Consider the following 19,582-nt stretch of genomic DNA (forward strand, 5'->3'; position numbering starts at 1 on the left):
CTAGTGAACTATAGAAGTTCTATTTTTCTCTGAGCACGCGTAAACGCACGCAAACTCGCATTGTGAATTATACCATTGAAAATATTTATGGGGACGTGTGCAAAAAAAAATACAAATTTTTCATGATCTGTTTTGAGATGCGTTGCTGTCTATAGAAACATACACATAGCTGCGTAGAGACAGATAACACAGCGACAAGTACAGAGCCATAAAACAAAAAAGGAAAACGTTATATTTGAGTGCAGTCATTTGGGCGCATTTACGCATTTACGCAAGATCTTTATGGAACATTTTGCTCAGGCTCTTTTTACTCAACACATCCTGAGTATAGGACGGTGTAAAAAAAAAATCCTGATCTTAATACGCATGTTTTTTTGTCTAGAACAAACGTTCCTGCGTAATGATCAATAAATAGTTGGCGTAAAACTGTCCTGTTTTTTTTTCCCTCCCAATATGTGCATCTGGTATTCCTGTATACGCAGAGTTTTGGATTTATTGCTACGAATCTGAACGCCCTTTTGCCTTGACTTGTAATGGGACTGCGCTGGAATAGCTGCATGAACCCCCACAGATGTCTTTCAAATCACCCCCAAACTCGTCACTGAAATGCGAGTTGGAAATTGTACGAGTTCAGCTGAACTCACACGATTTCCAACCCACATGTGAGTCCGACTTTGAGAGTGATTTCAGAGACAGCTGTGCCCCCAAAGTAGTGTAGGAACCAGTGCGGCCCCGCAAAGTCGGCGTCACACCAATTGGGACGGTGCCATTGCTGGCAATAAGCTGCGATTTGGCATGTGATTTGACATGTCATGTAATTCCGATGTGAATGGGGGCTTAAAGGTCCATTCACACCAGGTGTCATTGGACTGCGGTGGGCAGCTATTTCAGCGCAGTCCCATTACAAGATTAGGACGGTACCATTGCCGCAAATAGCCGTCAATTTGACATGTCAAATCGCATGTCAAAACGGGCCGATGTGAATGTGGGCTGAGTGTGAACGAGGGCTAAGTGTTGCATTTAGCCCAGGTTCACACTGAGCTGCGGGAATGAAGCCGTGTAAGTTCAGCTGAATTTGCACAATTTCACATCCCGCTTGTCGGTCCTGATTTCAGACGCGATTATAGAGACATCTGTGCAGGTTTCTGCGGGCCAAAATCGCAAAAAGTAGTACAGAAATGACTTTTTGAAATCAGTGCAGCGCCACAGATAGGGCGTCGCACCGACTAGAGCAGTGCTGCTGATTTGACATGCGATTTGACAATCAGTCAACTTGGGTGCAACCAGTGTTTTGGATTTTTCATGCGAATATTTTGCAAGCGGCTATAGCTGACAACAATGATCTCTTTGTGTTCACCTGGGAGGGACAGCGGGAGAACACAATAGCTCAGCGGGAGGGATGTTCCCGTCAACAATGATTGTGTTGATGGTGTAATCGTGCTATTTTCTACACTACAACCCATAGTTTCAGGAAAGAAAATTGCACCAAGGGAGGGTTACAACCCCTGTCAGTTTAATTTTTGCCATCTGTGTCCCATTGGGGAGATTTCACTTCACTTCCTGTCCCATAGCCAAAACACGAAGTTAGAGGAAATCTCTACAAATTAAGGGAATTCCTTGGGGCCCCCAAGGTCACCAGATCTAGGGTCCCCATTGGAAGATTTCCCCTCTATTACTTTCTCGGGTATGTTCCAATGTGGAGATTTAATGTGTAGCCACAAAAGTGAGAGGAGATCTTTCCAATGGGAGGGAATTCCCCTCTTATGCCGCGTACACACGACTGTTTTCCATGCCGAAAAATGTCCATAAAAAATTTAGAACATGCTCTATTTTTTCTCTGCGTTTTTCACGTCGTTCTTTTTCATGTCGTGAAAAACGGTCGTGTGTAGGCTTTAACGAGGGGGGGAAAAAAATGCGCATGCCCAGAAGAAAGTTATGAGACGAGAGCACTCGTTCTGGTAAAACTAGCGTTTGTAATGGAGATAGCACGTTCATCACACTGTAACAGACTGAAAAGCACGAAGACTGAAAAGCGCGAATCGTCTCTCACCAAACTTTTACTAACACGCGGTAACACAAAATCAGCAAAAACAGCCCAAAGAGTGGCGCCATTCGAATGGAACTTCCCCTTTATAGTGCCCTCGTACGTGTTGTACGTCACCACGCTTTGCTAGAGCATTTTTTTTCACGATGGTGTGTATACAAGGCAGGCTTGAGAGGAATCATGACAAATTACGCCGAGAAAAACGTTGTTTCTTTTGCATGACATGAAAAACGGTCGTGTGTACGCGGCATCAGACAGTTGTCACTGCGACAAGTGTCCCCATTGGAAGATTTCCCTTCTGCCCATGTTCACATCGGGTAATTTTGACATGCGATTTGACATGTACAATCCCCAGCTATATCCAACAATGGCACCATCTAAATCACTGACACTGACTTTGCAACACCGCACTGATTCCCAAAAGTGGTTCCTGCACTACTTTTGACGACTTCGGGGGCAATTTGAATAGACATCTGTGCATGAACCCGCACAGATGTCTGTCAAATCGCCCCTGAAATCGGACTGCATACCGGTTTGAAAGTGTGCGAATACAGCTGAACTCGCATGATTTCAAACCCACACCCAATGTGAACCTGGGTTCTCTTCCAGTTCTGGTGACAACTTAAGCCGCGTACACACGATCAGTCCATCCGATGATAACGGTCTGATGTCATCGATTAACCGATGAAGCTGACTGATGGTCCGTCGCGCCCACACACCATCGGTTAAACAACCGATCGTGTCAAAACGCGGTGACGTAAAACACAACGACGTGCTGAAAAAAACGAGGTTCAATGCTTCCAAGCATGCGTCGACTTGATTCTGAGCATGCATGGATTTTTTACCGATGGTTGTGCCTACTAACGATCGGTTTTGACCTATCGGTTGGGAATCCATTGGTTAAGTTTAAAACAAGTTGGCTTTTTTTTAACCGATGGTTAAATAACCTATGGGGCCCACACACGATCGGTTTTGACTGATGAAAACGGTCCATCAGACCGTTGTCCTCTGTTTAACCGATCGTGTGTACGAGGCCTCCGAGTTCTGGATCTCCTCATTACTTTTAGCCCCGGAGATAATAATCACCAAGACAAATAGAAGATAAATCTCCCTAGAGGGGACACCGACAAACATAAGAATCTTGTATAAAGACGGTGTCACCACTCTGCAGCATGGCAGGAAGGGTCTGGTGCTGGATGAATATGTCTGAAGCTATAATAACCTGACAGGGGTGTTAATCCTTGCCTAGTTTAAAAACAAAAAAGCTCTTCCTGTATTTGGTGTGTAGCACAGAATCCGCCACATGTAGGGTGCCATGGGTCGCCTTCCCGAGCCTTCATACCTCCAGATTCAAATGCATTTGTTTGGACTCAAAAGGCTGTGCTTGACCCTCTCGGCATGCAGTGCAAATACATCTCCATAGAACATGACACGTCCAAAGACATCAGCCTCAGAACTGTCATCCACACTGCACCATTGAGGTGAATGGGGAACTGGTTGAAACGCAGGAAAATAACACCTGCCTATACAAGCCCTAGTGCAGGTACCTCTCTCTAATAATGACTAAATGGGTTGCAGGTCCCCCCCAGGTTGCAAAATAAGTGTTTTCTGAACATACAGTATTTTGTATTTGCTTGTAAATATCTGTTTTATGTATGACTTAATAATGATTAAACCTCCTAAGCTAATACACTATACAATCTGATTGTACAACCTCCTTAAAGCGGTCCTCCACCCTAAAGTGGAGTCCCGCTGATCGGAACCCTCCCCCCCTCCGGTGTCACATTTGACACCTTTCAGGGGGGAGGGGGGTGCAGACACCTGTCTAAAGACAGGTATTTGCACCCACTTCCGGCCACACGATACGGGCGAAAGACGGGCATTCCGTCACATCCCGTCTGTCGCCCGTTGTGTGCTGGGAACACTCGGCTCCCAGCACACAGCGTGTGAGCCAATCGGCGGGCGCAGCGCGACTCGCGCATGCGCCGTAGGGAACCGGGCAGTGAAGCCGCAGCGCTTCACTTCCTGGTTCCCTCAGCGTGGATGGCGGGGGGAGCAGCAGAGTGACGAGCGATCGCTCGTGCTCTGCTGCGATCGGCGCTGGACTCCAGGACAGGTAAGTGTCCTAATATTAAAAGTCAGCAGCTGCAGTATTTGTAGCTGCTGACTTTTAATATTTTGTTCCCATGGCACATCCGCTTTAAGATCCACCTACAACTATGTAATGTAAAGGTTTGTGATATACGATACAAATTGATTGGACTGCATAGGGTTGTCTTTATATTACATCATTTTGGTAACTTTAATCTCTGGTTCACACTGCTGCGATTTGCATCACAAGTAAAACAAATTAAATATTCGCCGGATCTTCAATTACTTCCAATTTATTGTAGAAAGATCACATCACAAACAGTGCAATGTTTCTGAGCAACGCAGGACCCCTTCATCAAGCTCATCACATACCTGATGAAGGGGTCCTGCGTGGCTCCTAAACATTGCACTACACTGCTTGTGCTGCGATCTTCCTTCAATAAAAAAAGAAAACCGTCTGGGTGTAATTGAAGACCTGTGGGGTGCTGGTGAATATTTACATTCTGTTATGTATGTTCCAGTATTCATCTGGTGGTCACTGCAACACCCAAACCATGAGAGCTCATTCCAGGAACGCGTGCGATGGGAATATGGACTGTGATGCGACATAAAAAGTTGCAAACACATTTGTTTCAACTGCAGCCGTTCCAATCAATGCGGTTGCAAGTGGTAGCAACTTTAGAAAAGGTTCCTGCACTAGTTTGATGCGACTTCAATGCAGCTTAGAGTCTAATGTTGCATTAAAGTCGCACTGGAAATCGCACAACAATGGGGTTGCAGCAGTGTGAACTGAGCCTGAGGCTGGTTTCACACCTAATGCCGCGTACACACCATCACTTTATGTGATGAAAAAAAACGACGTTTTAAATCATGAAATAAAACAACGTTTTTGAAACTTCATTTTCAAAAACGACGTTGCCTACACACCATCGTTTCTTCAAAATGCTCAAGCAAAGCGCGATTACGTTCAGCACTCTTTTCCATTGAAGCTAGCTTCATTACTTGCTTCTGAGCATGCGCGGGTTTAAAAACGTCATTTTAAACGTCGTTTTGCCCACACACTATCATTTTTTTATTTTTTTCAAATAACAGTTTTTTTTATTTTCGTAAAAGGTCAATACAAAATATAGCCACACTATCATTTTAATTGACACAAAATACGACGTTTTGAAAAACGACACAAAAAATTGAAGCATGCTTCCATTTTTTTTTGTCGTTTTTCACAAGACATAAAACAACGTTTTCCCCCACACACGGTCATTTTAATTGACGTTTTTCAAAACGTCGTTTTTTTTCATCAAATAAAGTGATGGTGTGTACGCGGCATTAGACAGATCCGTCGCACAGCAGTGGTCCGGTGCGTCCTGGTTCATTGTTTCAGGTCCGATTTCAGCCCAAATTTTGGGCAGAATTCGGACCTGAATCGGACCAAAAAAGCACATGTTTTTCCTGCAAAACGCACCTGACCTGCTGTGGAGATATGTGAACCGGCTCCAGAGAGAGACAGTCACATTCTCCTGCTATGTGCATTGGATGTGGAGAAATCCACATCCAATTCGCATAGGTGTGAACCCAGCCCAAATGAGATTATACAGGTATTCTATGATCAGATTGTGGCATGCATGGTCAACCTTAGGCCCCTTTCACATTGAGGCGTTTTTTATGCGGTACAGCGCTAAAAATAGCGCTGCTATACCGCATGAAAAAATCATGTCCTGCAGGCTTCAATGTGAAAGCCCGAAGGCTTTCACACTGAAGCGGTGCGGTAGCAGGACCGCTCCAAAAGTCCTGCTAGCCGCATCTTTGGAGCGGTATAGGAGCGGGGTGTTTACCGCTCCTATACCGCGTCTTCCCATTGAAATCAATGGGAAACCGCGGTAATACCGCCCGCAATGCGGGTGGTATTAACCCTTTTTCGGCAGCTAGCGGGAGTTAAAACCTCACTGCTAGCGCCCGAATATTGCGGTAAATACGACGGTATAGCGGCGCTAAAAATAGCGTGGCTATACCGTCATCGCACCTCCACTGCCCAATGTGAAAGCAGCCTTAGGCCTCTTTCACACTGGGCGGATCAGTAATGATCCGCCCCGTGCACCTCCGCTTGCTCAGCGGAGATCGCTCCGTTGATCCCTGCTGAGCCGGCGGATGACCGGACGGTCCCCTCACACTGTGCAGGGACCGTCCTGTCTTTTCTCCGCTCCCCCTATGGGGGGGATCGGATGAACACGGACCGATCCGCTCCGCCAGACGGAAGGATGTCAGCGGGCATGTCACCGCTGACATCCGCGGCTCCATAGAGGAGCACGGAGCGCCCGTACAGGTCCGCAAAAAAAACCTGTACAGGCGCTCAGTGTGAAAGAGCCCTTAGAGCCATTTTTCATTTTTTTTATGCCTCTAAACGCCACTCTATTTCAGCCAATGTCCATGCACATTGTGGCGTTTAGATTTGTATTTTAGCGCAGTCCCAAACCTCCGTTCGGAGAGGAGCTTACTGGCATAATTCACACATATATGCATGTAAATGCAAGTGTGTGCCTGCAAATTCATTCTTGAACAAAATATTATTCTAGCCAATAAACGCATGTAAATACACATCAAAACAAGCATTTTTTTCAGGGATCCAGCCTGCATGCGAATATTTTAATACACCACCATAGTGACCTCTTGTAGAAGACATATGGGAACATGTACTGGGCAGCATTTGACACACACATTGTGCGATTGTCAAACAACATCCTGCTAGAGAAGAGATTCATCTGCATTGTATCCAATCCAGGACAAGTCTTAATTTTATTACAGAGGTCACCAGCTGCCTGCTCACCATGTAGCCTACTGTCACTGACACCTTCTGACACCTTCCTCTGCTCCCTCCCATTCCCTGTCACTTTCACACTAACGCTATGAATGTATAAGGCGACGACTCTGATTGGCTGCCTCTCATTGTGAAATGCATCAACTTAAACTGGCCAGACTTAATAGATAGAAAATCGTTCGAAAAAATCTACAGCGCATGGGAGTGTTAAAATGTATCTGATCTAAGAAAAATTTACCAATTATTTCCTCGAAACAATGATGGCGTCAGTGCATGCACGTTCCACAGATAGTTAGAAATCCGACAGTTTTTTCAAGCAATTTTCTATCCATGTATTAAGTCTATCCATTTTCTATCCAGCTTAAGTCTGTGATACTGACATCAACAAACAAGGACACAACATCGAAAAGCCACAACCTCCCTTAAGATGGACTTAAAGGGGTTGTAAAGGTAAAAAAAATTTCACTTTAATGCATCCTATGTATTAAGGTGAAAAAACATCCGACGGTACCGGCCCGAACCCCCGTTTTACTTACCTGACCCCTCGAAAGTCCCGCGCGCCTCCACGTGATCCTCTTCGGTTCCCAGCCTGGCTGTTGATTGGCTAGGCTGGACGAATTGATAGCAGCGCAGCCATTGGCTGGCGCTGCTGTCAATCACAGCGGATGACGCGGCGCGCCGGGGGGCGGGGCCGAGTGATACAGTCAGCGGCTATGCCCACCGCTATATCACAGGAGCGCGCTCGCAAAAGCTTTCCACCATGCAAGCTCGCTCACATGAAGGTGGAAAGCTTTTGCGAGGAGGAGCCGAGACAGCCGCCGAGGGACCCCAGAAGACCGGATTTGGGGACACTCTGTGCAAAACAAGCTGCACAGTGGAGGTAAGTATAACATGTTTGTTATTTAAAAAAAATCCTTTAAAGGGGGTTGTAAAGGTAATTTTTCCCCCCCTAAATAGCTTCCTTTACCTTAGTGCAGTCCTTCACTTACCTCATCCTTCCATTTTGCTTTTAAATGTCCTTATTTCTTCTGAGAAATCCTCACTTCCTGTTCTTCTGTCTGTAACTACACGCAGTAATACGAGTCTTTCTCCCTGGTGTGGAGAAAGTCTCTTGAGGCGGGAGGGGGGCGAGCAGGAGTGTCAGGACACTCTCTTCTGTGCAGATAGAGTGTTAAGTGGGAGTCCTGACACTCCTGCTCGCCCCCTCCCCCCTTATCAACATATTATTGATTATTGTGTGGAGTTACAGACAGAAAAACAGGAAGTGAGGATTTCTCAGAAGAAATAAGAACATTTAAAAACAAAATCAAAGGATGAGGTTAGTGAAGGAGGACTGCACTAAGGTAAAGGAAGCTATTTAGGGGAACATTTTTTTTTTACCTTTACAACCCCTTTAAGCTGGCCATACATGGATAGAAAATCGTTTGAAAAGAAAAACTGAGATTTCTAACAATCTGTCGCGCATGCCTACGATACCACCATCATTGTTTTGAGAATTATCAACATATTATTGATTGCTAACCACATAAACTGTACATTTTTCGTTGATCATTTACACGATCTGGGGTTACATTTTAACACACGCAAGCGATGTCAATTTTTCCAAACTGTTTTCGATCGATTCCACTACAAATGTTTGGAAAATCAGTAATTTAGACAAACAAAATCAGACATGATGGTTAGTTTTTTTGCCTTAAGGCTGGGTTGACACTATTGCGAATTGGATATGGGTTTTACCGCATCCAATTCGCATGTCAGGAGATTGTGACCGGCTCTTAATGGAGCCAGTTCACATATCTCTGGAGAGGCTCCGGCGCAAATTGTCCTGTGCGTCTTCTGGTCCGAATTCAGCCAAAAATTCAGACGGAAAAGTACCTGAAACTGTGAACGGGGACGTTAGCCCACTAACGCTTCAAAAGCCGATCAATGGAGTTTATCGAATGCCTTTTCAAAAATATTTCTATCCACGTATGGCCTTAATGTGAAGTATGTAAGGAAATGTGGATATTTATGTGATTTTAATGGAAATAATAAATGTATATTTGTATGTTGTATATGAGAAAAAAATAATAAAGAGATTTATAAAAAAAAATCCATGTATGGCCAGCGTTAGGCCCTTTTCAGACAGGCTTTCTGATCAGGTCCGCCTGTCAGTTTTTCAAGCGGACCTGATCGGATACTCCATTCACCTCTATGGAGCGGTCAGTTGTCAGATGTCAGTGGTGACTTGTCCACTGATATCTGCCGATATCCGATCTGATGCTGTCTGTGAAATCCAGAGGGAAGGTGACCCTATTTTCCATCTGTCTGGAGGATCCGATCGGATGAAAATGGACAGGCGGTCCATTTCCACCCGATTTCCTCATAGAGGAGAACAGGACTCTGACAGGCATGACTCTGCACAGTGAGCAGAGACGGACCTGTCATCTGCTGCTCAGCGTGGATCAGAATAGCGATCCCCAGCTGAGCAAAGCAGAGTTAGCTGGGCAGACCACTCATGTGAAAGGACCCTTAACCCAGGTTGACATTGAGGGCGGGTTTGAAATCGCCCGAACTCGCACGATTTCAAACCGGCAATCACCCCCAAAGTCGCCAAAAGTAGTGCAGGAACTACTTTTGGGAATCAGTGTGGAGCTGCAAGGTCTGCATCGCTACGGCAATAGTCAAAAACGACCCGATGTGCACGTGGGCCATGAGTCAATCAGCCAGGGTGGAATTGTTTTGAACCAATTGACAGTAACGAGACGCTTTGTTCATGAACACAACCGTATTTCAATTGATCAGATTATCAAAAATTACAATCGTATCCTAACTATCAATCAAAATCAACTTCCCTGTGTATGTCACATTGATCGAATGGGTTGTCAACTGTAGTTTAGTTATTCCTATTGGATGAGATTGATTGGAAAAGAAATCGATAATTTTTTTAAAGTGTCTAGGATTCTTTTGTGTCTAGCACATGCACAATACAATGTGTACAATTTTTGAATTTCGCCCTTTGAATTTTCTTGTCTCTACAGTGAAATAATAAAGTTGATTTGAGCCCACCAATCAATAGATTTCTAAAAGGTAGCCACGGGCTGAACTAGAGAAATCGAAAAGATTCCCCCATCCATGCCTGGACAGAGGAGTCTCCCGCTGCCAGTTCTCCCGTCAGATTTCGTTGTGAAGTGAGGTTACATCTTGGTACACATCTCTGCCACACTAAAGCCTCGTACACGCGGTCTGATTGTTGTGTGCCCGAGTATCTGATTTTTGTCAAAAGCGCAGGATTTTTTCTAGCATACTAACTATCTGCAAATTGTCGTTTGACAAAAATGAAAGTAGCAACGTACTATGAGAGTATAAAGAGGAAGTTCATTTCTTAAGCGCCACCATTTAGGCCCCTTCTGCTAATTTCGTGTTAGTAGAAGTTTGGTGAGCGTTCATTCGTGATTTTCAGATCGTACAAAACAAATGCCTTTTAAAAATACGTTTGGCATAACTACATCAGTATCACCAGCAAAGCAGCTTCATTATTATTCCTTTAAAGAAGATGAGAATGTGCGCTGCATTTCGACATTTCGACATTTCGTTCCTTGATTTCGATCATGCGTATTTGTACTTTCGACTTTTGTGTGACGATTTCTGTACTGAACATCCGAAAATCAGACGTTGAGTTTACATCCGACAAAAACTTTATAGCCTGCACATCCAGCTTTTGGCTGACGAAAAACTTGAATCGGCTGTCGAATGCACCGTACTAACGATCTAAAAATCCGCAGACAGCTCATCTGATTTTCGTATCGTGTGTACGAGGCCTGAGGCCGCGTACACACAGTCGAACATGTCCGCGGACCAGTTTCCGCGGACATGTCCGATCGTGTGTACGGCCTAGCGGACAGGTTTCCAGCGGACAAAAGTTTCTTAGCAAGCTAAGAAACTTGTCCGCTGGAAACATGTCCGTCGGACATGTCGGATGGTTAGTACACCTAATCGGACATGTCCGCTGGTTATGACGTGTAACCAGCGTCCCGAAATCCCGCGCATGCGTCAAATTGATTCGACGCATGCCTGGAAGCATTGCACTTCCGTGTTTGAGAACGTTGGTGTCTTCTACGTCATCGCGTTCTCTGTACACGGGGATTTTGGTCTGATGGTGTGTACACACATCAGACCAAAAGCTCCCAGCAGACATGTCCGATGAAAACGGTCCGCGGACCGTTTTCATCGGACATGTCTCCTTGTGTGTACGGGGCCTAAGTGTGAAATGCAAGACTTCGGTTGGTGTAAAAAGATGTCCGCTTGGCAAATTCAGACTGCAGGCTTACTGCGACTCAGTGCGGGGTGCATGCGGTCATTTCCGTTACAAGTGTTTACGCGTCGCCTAATCTGACGGAACACGGGCTATTGTATTCTGACAGCTGACACACCCGGCTTTCTGAATACCTGAACACTGACTACAGAATAGATGCAGTCACTGTTCGCCTAATTATTTTCTACCCGTCTCATTTGACTTCTCAAGTGAAGTTAATCAAGCCGGGTCATTCCAACAAAGAACCACGAACCTTCCTGACCCATACCGCCAGGAATCTGTCATTGCACACCAATCATAAATGGTGTTGGCATTCACCATCTTGCAGCCATGCATATACCTGGCCTTCGTATATGTGATGCTACTCGGCAGAGAATGCCTCAGCGGTTTATGCTTGGTGCCGGTGGTCCGCAGTGACAGCTTCCGGTGGGGATTGGTCGGACAGGTTCGGACAAAGATCTGAACATGGCTGAGCTCATCCCTTTATGGCCCACGGGGGTCTTTGTGCTACTCGGCAGAGAATGCCTCAGCGGTTTATGCTTGGTGCCGGTGGTCCGCAGTGACAGCTTCCGGGGGGGATTGGTCGGACAGGTTCGGACAAAGATCTGAACATGGCTGAGCTCATCCCTTTATGGCCCACGGGGGTCTTTGTGCTTAGCAAGCCACTCATCACAATATTATTATTATTATTATTATTTTCATCTTGTACGCATTTCGAGATGCACATTAAGTTTACGGGAGGCAAAAAAATAATAATTGTTTTTGGATGTTCAATACGTAATACAACTAGGACGGCATTGTACACATTGAGCACCAGCTAAAAGGGTTTATATACCGCAATCACGCATTTGATTGAACGCTCATACAGTTGTTCAAGAATGTCGGCAAACTATCCAATCCAATCAGACCTTCCCAATTTATCCCTGATCTTGTTGTTTTTTTTGTTTTAGCAAATTAATGAAGTGGGAACAAAGGTTTGACACAATTAAAAACTGCCTGAATGTCCTCCATTTTATGCACATCCAGGAGGGATCAGCCACCAGTTGATGGCTCCAGGTAGAGGGATTACAGCTGACTGTGGGGGATGGGCACCATTTGCTGCCAATTGAATCACAAAAACTTTTTTTCTGAAAGGATTAGCAGAGCAGCTTCTTGGAGGAGAGATAGCTAATTAACCCATTCACTGCTCCTGGGACTGTCACCAATTGTCAGACAGCTTTTTCTCCCCCCTCTTTTCTTTGACATGTGACTTTAACAATCACAAATACATTAGACAGTCCTTCAGACAAAGATTAGCACACATGGATGAAACGACTGGAAGTCCAATGGGGATCTTCATTGTAGAACTGCCTATTATATACAAGGCAGGCTATCAAAAATCAATAGATAAATATGTATGCATGCTAATTGCTAAGGAATGGCGGAATCTGCATCAATGGCTTTGTATTCAACAATTCAGGTGACTGAAATACAAATAAAACTAAAAAAAGACTTTGACTAAAAATTTATCGAAATTTGACATCAAAATGAACACTGGTTATACAGTATCTCACAAAAGTTTTTGTAAATATTTTATTATATCTTTTCATGTGACAACACTGAAGAAATTACACTTTGTATCTACAATGTTGTGTAGTGAGTGTACAGCTTGTATAACAGTGTAAGTTTGCTGTCTCCTCAAAATAACTCAACACACAGCCATTAATGTCTAAACCGCTGACAACAAAAGTGAGTACACCTCTAAGTGAAAATGTCCAAATTGGACCAAATTAGCCATTTTCCCTCCCCGGTGTCATGTGACTCGTTAGTATTACAAGGTCTCAGGTGTGAATGGGGAGCAGGTGTGTTCAATTTGGTGTTATCGCTCTCACTCTCTCATACTGGTCACTGGAAGTTCAACATGGCACCTCATGCCAAAGAACTCTCTGAGGATCTGAAAAAAAGAATTGTTGCTCTACATAAAGATGTCATAGGCTATAAGAAGATTGCCAAGACCCTGAAACTGAGCTGCAGCACAGTGCCCAAGACCATACAGCGGTATAACAGGACCGATTTCACTCAGAATGGGCCCCACCATGGTTGACCAAAGAAGTTGAGTGCACGTGCTCAACGTCAAATCCAGAGGTTGTCTTTGGGAAAACGTATGAGAGCTGCCAGCATTGCTGCAAAGGTTGAAGGGGTGGGTGGTCGGCCTGTCAGTGCTCAGACCATGCGGCGAACACTGCATCAAATTGGTCTGCATGGCTGTTATCCCAGAAGGAAGCATCTTCTAAAGATGATGCACAAGTAAGCCTGCAAACAATTCGCTGAAGACAAGCAGACTAAGGACATGGATTACTGGAACCCTGTCCTGTGGTCTGATTAGACCAAGATAAACTTATTTGGTTCAGATGGTGTCAGGCGTGTGTGGCGGTAACCAGGTGAGGAGTACAAAGACAAGTGTGTGTTGCCTACAGTCAAGCATGGTGGTGGGAGTGTCATGGTCTGGGGCTGCATGAGTGCTGCCGACACTGGGGAGCTACAGTTCATTGAAGGAACCATGAATGCCAACATGTACTGTGACATACTGAAGCAGAGCATGATCCCCTCCCTTCGTAGACTGGGCCGCAGGGCAGTATTCCAACATGATAACGACCCCAAACACACCTCCAAGACGACCACTGCCTTGCTAAAGGAGCTGAGGGTAAAGGTGATGTTCTGGCCAAGCATGTCTCCAGACCTAAACCCTATTGAATACCTGTGGGGCATCCTCAAAGGGAAGGTGGAGGAGCGCAAGGTCTCCAACATCCAGCTCCCTGATGTTGTCATGGAGGAGTGGAAGAGGACTCCAGTGGCAACCTGTGAAGCTCTGGTGAACTCCATACCAAAGAGGGATAAGGCAATGGACTTTTCGCTAATTTGGACATTTTCACTTAGGGGTGAACTCCTTTTGTTGCCAGTGGTTTAGACATTAATGGCTGTGTGTTGATTTATTTTGAGGGGACAGCAAATTTACACTGTTATACAAGCTGTACACTCACTACTTTACATTTATATATCTTGAAAAGATATAATAAAATATTAAAAAAAAAATTGAGGGATGTACTCACTTTTGTCTGTAGTGCATGTTCAAACCTTAATACCATAAATAATAACACATTGTAAGATTTTTACTCCAGGAGTATATAATGAGTTTGTTAATTGCAGAGACACTTTTAAATAATGCATTACAGTTTACCTCAACCCATTTGATTTTATTCAACTAAAAAAGATTTTAGTCGACTAAAATGTGCTAGAGATTTTAATTGACTGAAATACGACAAAGACTAAAACAATCAAGATGACTAAAATATGACTAAAACTAAAATGACATTTTAGTAAAAATTAACACTGATGCTAACAGAGCTAATGTCGTTAGACATTTTTTATTGTGAGAATGTTCATTTGTTTTTCTAATCATTAGCGCGGTCAAATTCGGTATTCATTTTCGACTGCAGTGACGTGAAAATTCAAAGGAGCAGGATGGAAAATGATTTTCATTTTGTAAAGTCCATTCATTTCAAAATGGAATGTTAAAAGCAAATAAGCTACTTTCAAACAACATTCGAATGTTCTGGGATTTTTTGTACAAATTGTTCTAAACATTATTGTACAAATTATCATTCACATTTTTTCTGGCGTATACCCAGCTTAACTCTAAAGCCTCGTACACACGACCGGGTTTCTCGGCAAAAAACAGCTAGAAAACTGATTCTTGCCGAGATTCCCGTTCGTGTGTACGAGGCATTCAGGTTTCTCGTCAGGAAATCTGGCCAGAATCTCGACGAGAAAAAAGAGAACCTGCTCTTTTTTCTCGTTGAGATTCTTGTCGGCCTTTTTCCAGACGAGAAACCCGAGCGTGTGTATACTTACCTGTCGCAGTGGAAACCCGCGCATGCGCGAAATGACTTTGACGCATGCACGGAAGCTTCCACGGCATAGGTAGGGTGAAGCAAGATGGTGGCGACGGCATCGAATGTGACGAGCACAGTCATACGCGATGACGGCACCGCGTTCTTTCCTTTCAAGAGAACCGCGGTTCTTTTGAAATGGAAGTCAGTACACTCCGGCGGCAAGAGTTTCTTGCCAAGAATCTCGTCAGGGTTTTTCCTGACAAGATTCTCGGACGTGTGTACTAGGTCTCAGGAGGGAAGAAAAGATACACAGCGGAGCTGCGATTTTAGCCCCTCCTCCCCTCCAACCATTCCCCCTTAAGCTGTAAATGCAGCGTACGGGAGTTTATACATGCCACATACCGTGTCAAATGAGTGAGGCTGCACCACAACTGTCCCACATCTACACGCAATGCAAGCGTTTAGGGCACTGTGGTATGGACTTTTTGGGGTCAAAACAGGCGGTTAGGAGCTGATAAAATGCTTCCTCGCGGGGCTGTCTGACACAAATTACTCAAATTACTCTTCAGAGGATTAACACTAGTGTACACTAGCCTTTGGAGCTAAAACCTCAGTGACATTGTCTGCTCCTGTGACAGAAACGGGGGATGGTTGTCACCAGGACAAGAAGGCAGGGACAGCAATAAAAGCTTTGTCAGAAGTTCTGACTCTTTTGTTTGTGTCTTTGGAGAGATTCCTCATTGCTTTCTATCCTGACAGGAAGGGCTGTTTGACAGCAGATGCAATCCAGTGTGTTTTTATTCGGTGTCAAAAACACCTAGATGTATACTTGTACTGTGTTGTTGTGCTGTAAAAAACAAAAATTCAATAAAATCTTTGTGAAACAAAAACATAGACATGTTCACAATGATCCCCAATGGCCCTAGTTCACACCAGTGCAGTGCTGCTTTTTTTTTTTATGTATGGAATGCGTCAAAACGCATCAAACATGCACCAGAATGATTAAAAAATGCACCAGAATGCCCTATTTGAGATGAAGAAAAAAAAGAAGGCAAAAATGTATCAAAAACACAACATGTTGCATTTTTTTCTTTGGACTGTGGCAAAACGTGTGGCAAAACACAGAAAAAATGCCCCAGAATGCACATGTCCTAATTTAGAAAATAAATAAATAGGAAAACAATGACATAAAAACACGCACAAAGAAACACACCCAGAATGCAGAGATTGTGCTGTGAACTAGCCTGAAGTGAGGGGAAATCTCCCAACAGACAACAATAAAAACCTGACAGAAGTTCTAAACTTTTCCCGCTCTTTTCCAAATCAAATTTTTTTTGTGCCCGACAAAATACTCTCAGCTGTTTTATAGCTGGTTCCAGTTACTTTAGGGCCCATTCATACCTGAAAACATGCATGTATATTATATACAGCGCTGTCTTATGAGTTTCTTTTAACATGTAGTGTTACATTGCAATGTTTTTTAACACACAATGTGGAGCAATTTATTTCACAACGAGAGCAAAACTATCAATGTTTTCTGGTAGCAGAGCTTTCTAGCATGCATTGACTTGAATTGCAGCACAATGCAATAAAGATACACCATGTTGCATTTTTGGTCAACATGCACTAATGCATTGGTGTGAACTGGCACCAACAGCAACAGCTGATTTGTCATCCCCTTGCATTTTTGCTTTATTCAGAACGCAGCTCAGAGCTTGTGGTGTGAGTAAGTCTTTACTGATTATTAGTGTAATTTAGCCCTTGGAGTAAAAGTCTCTGTTGCTTTTCATCTAAGGTGACATTATCTGTCACTTTCTGGTCCTGTGACAAAAATGGGGGATGGTTGTCACCATGACAAGAAGGCAGGGGCAGCAATAAAAGCTTTGTCAGAAGTTCTGACTCTTTTGTTTGTGTCATTGGAGAGATACCTCATTGCTTTCTATCCTGACAGGAGGGGCTGGTTGACAGCAGATGCAGTCCAATATGTTTTTATTCTGCATCAAAAACACATAGATTAATTCTTGTATCGTCTTATTGTTCTGTATTAAAAATAAAGAATACAAATTTTAAATAAATCCTTTGTGAACCAAAAACATATAGACAGTGATTAACATGAATTCCAATGGCCCTAGCTCACACCAGTGAAGTGTGTTCCAGTGCTTTCAACAAAAGTGCAACATGCTGCATTTTTTCCTTGGACTGTGGCAAAACGCAGAACAAATTCCCCAGAATGCACATGTCCTAATTTAGATGAAGAAAAAAAATAGGGAAAAAAATCACATACAAAACACGCATGCATCCAAGACATAGAAAATGTGCTGTGAATCAGCCGGAAGTGAGGGGAAATCTCCCAACAGACAAAAAAAACTGACAGAAGTTCTAAACTTTTCCCGCTCTTTAAAAGAATAATTAAATGTTGTGCCGGACATAATATTCTCAGCTTTATTATAGCCGGCTTATGAGTGTTTTTTTTTTATATGTAGTGTTACATTGTAATGTTTTTTACATGCAATGCAGAGCGCTTTATTTCACAGCGAGAGCAAAATTTGCAATGTTTGCTGCTTGCAGAGTTGTTCTTATTACATGAATTTCAGCACATTGCAATAAAAATGCTGTAAACTATTTTGCATTTTTGGTAAATGCACACTAATGCATTGGTGTAAAGGGGTGCCATTAAAAACAATGGATTTTGCCCCTTTCAGCAGCGCAACTCAGGCCCCGTACACACGTCCGAGAAACTCGACGGGCAAAACACATCGTTTTGCTCGTCGAGTTCCTTGTGAAGCCGCCGAGGATCTCGGCGAGCCAAGTTTCCCCATTGACTAACGAGGAAACAGAGAACATGTTCTCTATTTGGCTCGACGAGTTCCTCGTCGGTTTCCTTGGCCAAAAGTGTACACACGACCGGTTTCCTCGGCAGAATACGGCTCCCATCAAGTTTCTGGCTGAATTCTGCCGAGAAACTCGGTCATGTGTACGGGGCCTCAGAGCTTGTGGTGTGAGCAAGTCTTTACTGATTAATTCCCCTCTAATGCCGCGTACACACCATCACTTTATGTGATGAAAAAAAATGACGTTTTTAAAAACGTCACTTTAAATGACCGTGTGTGGGGGAAAACGTTGTTTTATGTCTTGTAAAAAACGACCAAAAAAAATTGAAGCATGCTTCAATTTTATGTGTCGTTTTTCAAAACGTCGTTTTTTACTTCACAGAAATTGACCGTGTGTAGCAAAAAACTTTGTTTAAAAAGACGTTTTTACACCCACGCATGCCCAGAAGCTAGTTATGAAGCGAGCTTCAATGGAAAAAGTGGTGAGAACGTAACCTCGCTTTGCTAGAACATTGTGAGAAAAACGATGGTGTGTAGGCAACTTCGTCTTTGAAAATTGAAGTTTCAAAAAGGTCATTTTTTACTTCACAGAAAATGTCGTTTTTTTTCATCACATATGGTGATGGTGTGTATGCGGCATTACATTTGAAAAACATACAATAGGTATTTCCTGTTACGACTAAAATGTCTGTAGAGACATACATTGATGTCTGCTGTATTCTCCAGTTGTGCATTGCTGTGACTACCTCTTCATATATACAGTATATGTGCTAAATTCAGACTGTAGTCATGCTCTGCCGCAGACACACGGATGTAACTGTGCAGTTTTTGTGCTGCTATCTTGTGCAACGTACACACGGTCGGAATTTCCGATGGAAAAAGTCTGATGGGAGATTTTCATTGGATATTGCGACCGTGTGTATGCCCCATCGGACTTAGAGAGCAGGTTCTCAATTTTTCAGATGGAAAAAATTCCTATCGGAAAATCAGTTCGTCTGTATGGAATTCCGACGGGAAAAAACCCACGCATGCTCAGAAACAATTTGACACATGATCGGAGGCATTGGACATATTTTTCTCACCTCGTCGTAGTGTTGTACGTCACCGCGTTCTTAACGCTCGAAAGTTCAGAGAACTTTTGTGTGACCGTGTGTATGCAAGCCAAGCTTGGGCGGAATTCTGTCGGAAAAACCATCCAACTTTTTTCCGACGGAAATTCCGCTCCTGTGTACAGGGCATACCATGTGCTGAGCTGAACTTGTGTTTGTGCCAAACATCCAGTCAAGTAAAGAAAGAATATTTCTGTACATTTTGCCCTCACCTGAATGAATGTTTTTCACTGAACACCCTGTGTGTACACAACCGCTTCCACTGTAGAAGCCATTCCATCCAGCCTGACAGGATTGAAAGCTGAACAATGAAGCCGCCAAGAAGCGGAGTCTCTTCAGATGCAGCTCTGTGTCCTTACATTACCTATAAAGGTTCCTATTTAAAGGAGCCTTTCGCCCAAAAGAGGAAGCTCTGTTTGTTTGCAACCCCCCCCCCCCCCCCCCCTCCCGCCATTGGCACTTTTTGACAGGTACCCGCTCCCACTTTTGGGTCAGATTGCTGCGGCGAGCCCCTCCTTCTTCGATTCCG

This window comes from Rana temporaria, chromosome 12, assembly GCF_905171775.1.
Source record: "Rana temporaria chromosome 12, aRanTem1.1, whole genome shotgun sequence".
Lineage (NCBI taxonomy): Eukaryota > Metazoa > Chordata > Amphibia > Anura > Ranidae > Rana > Rana temporaria.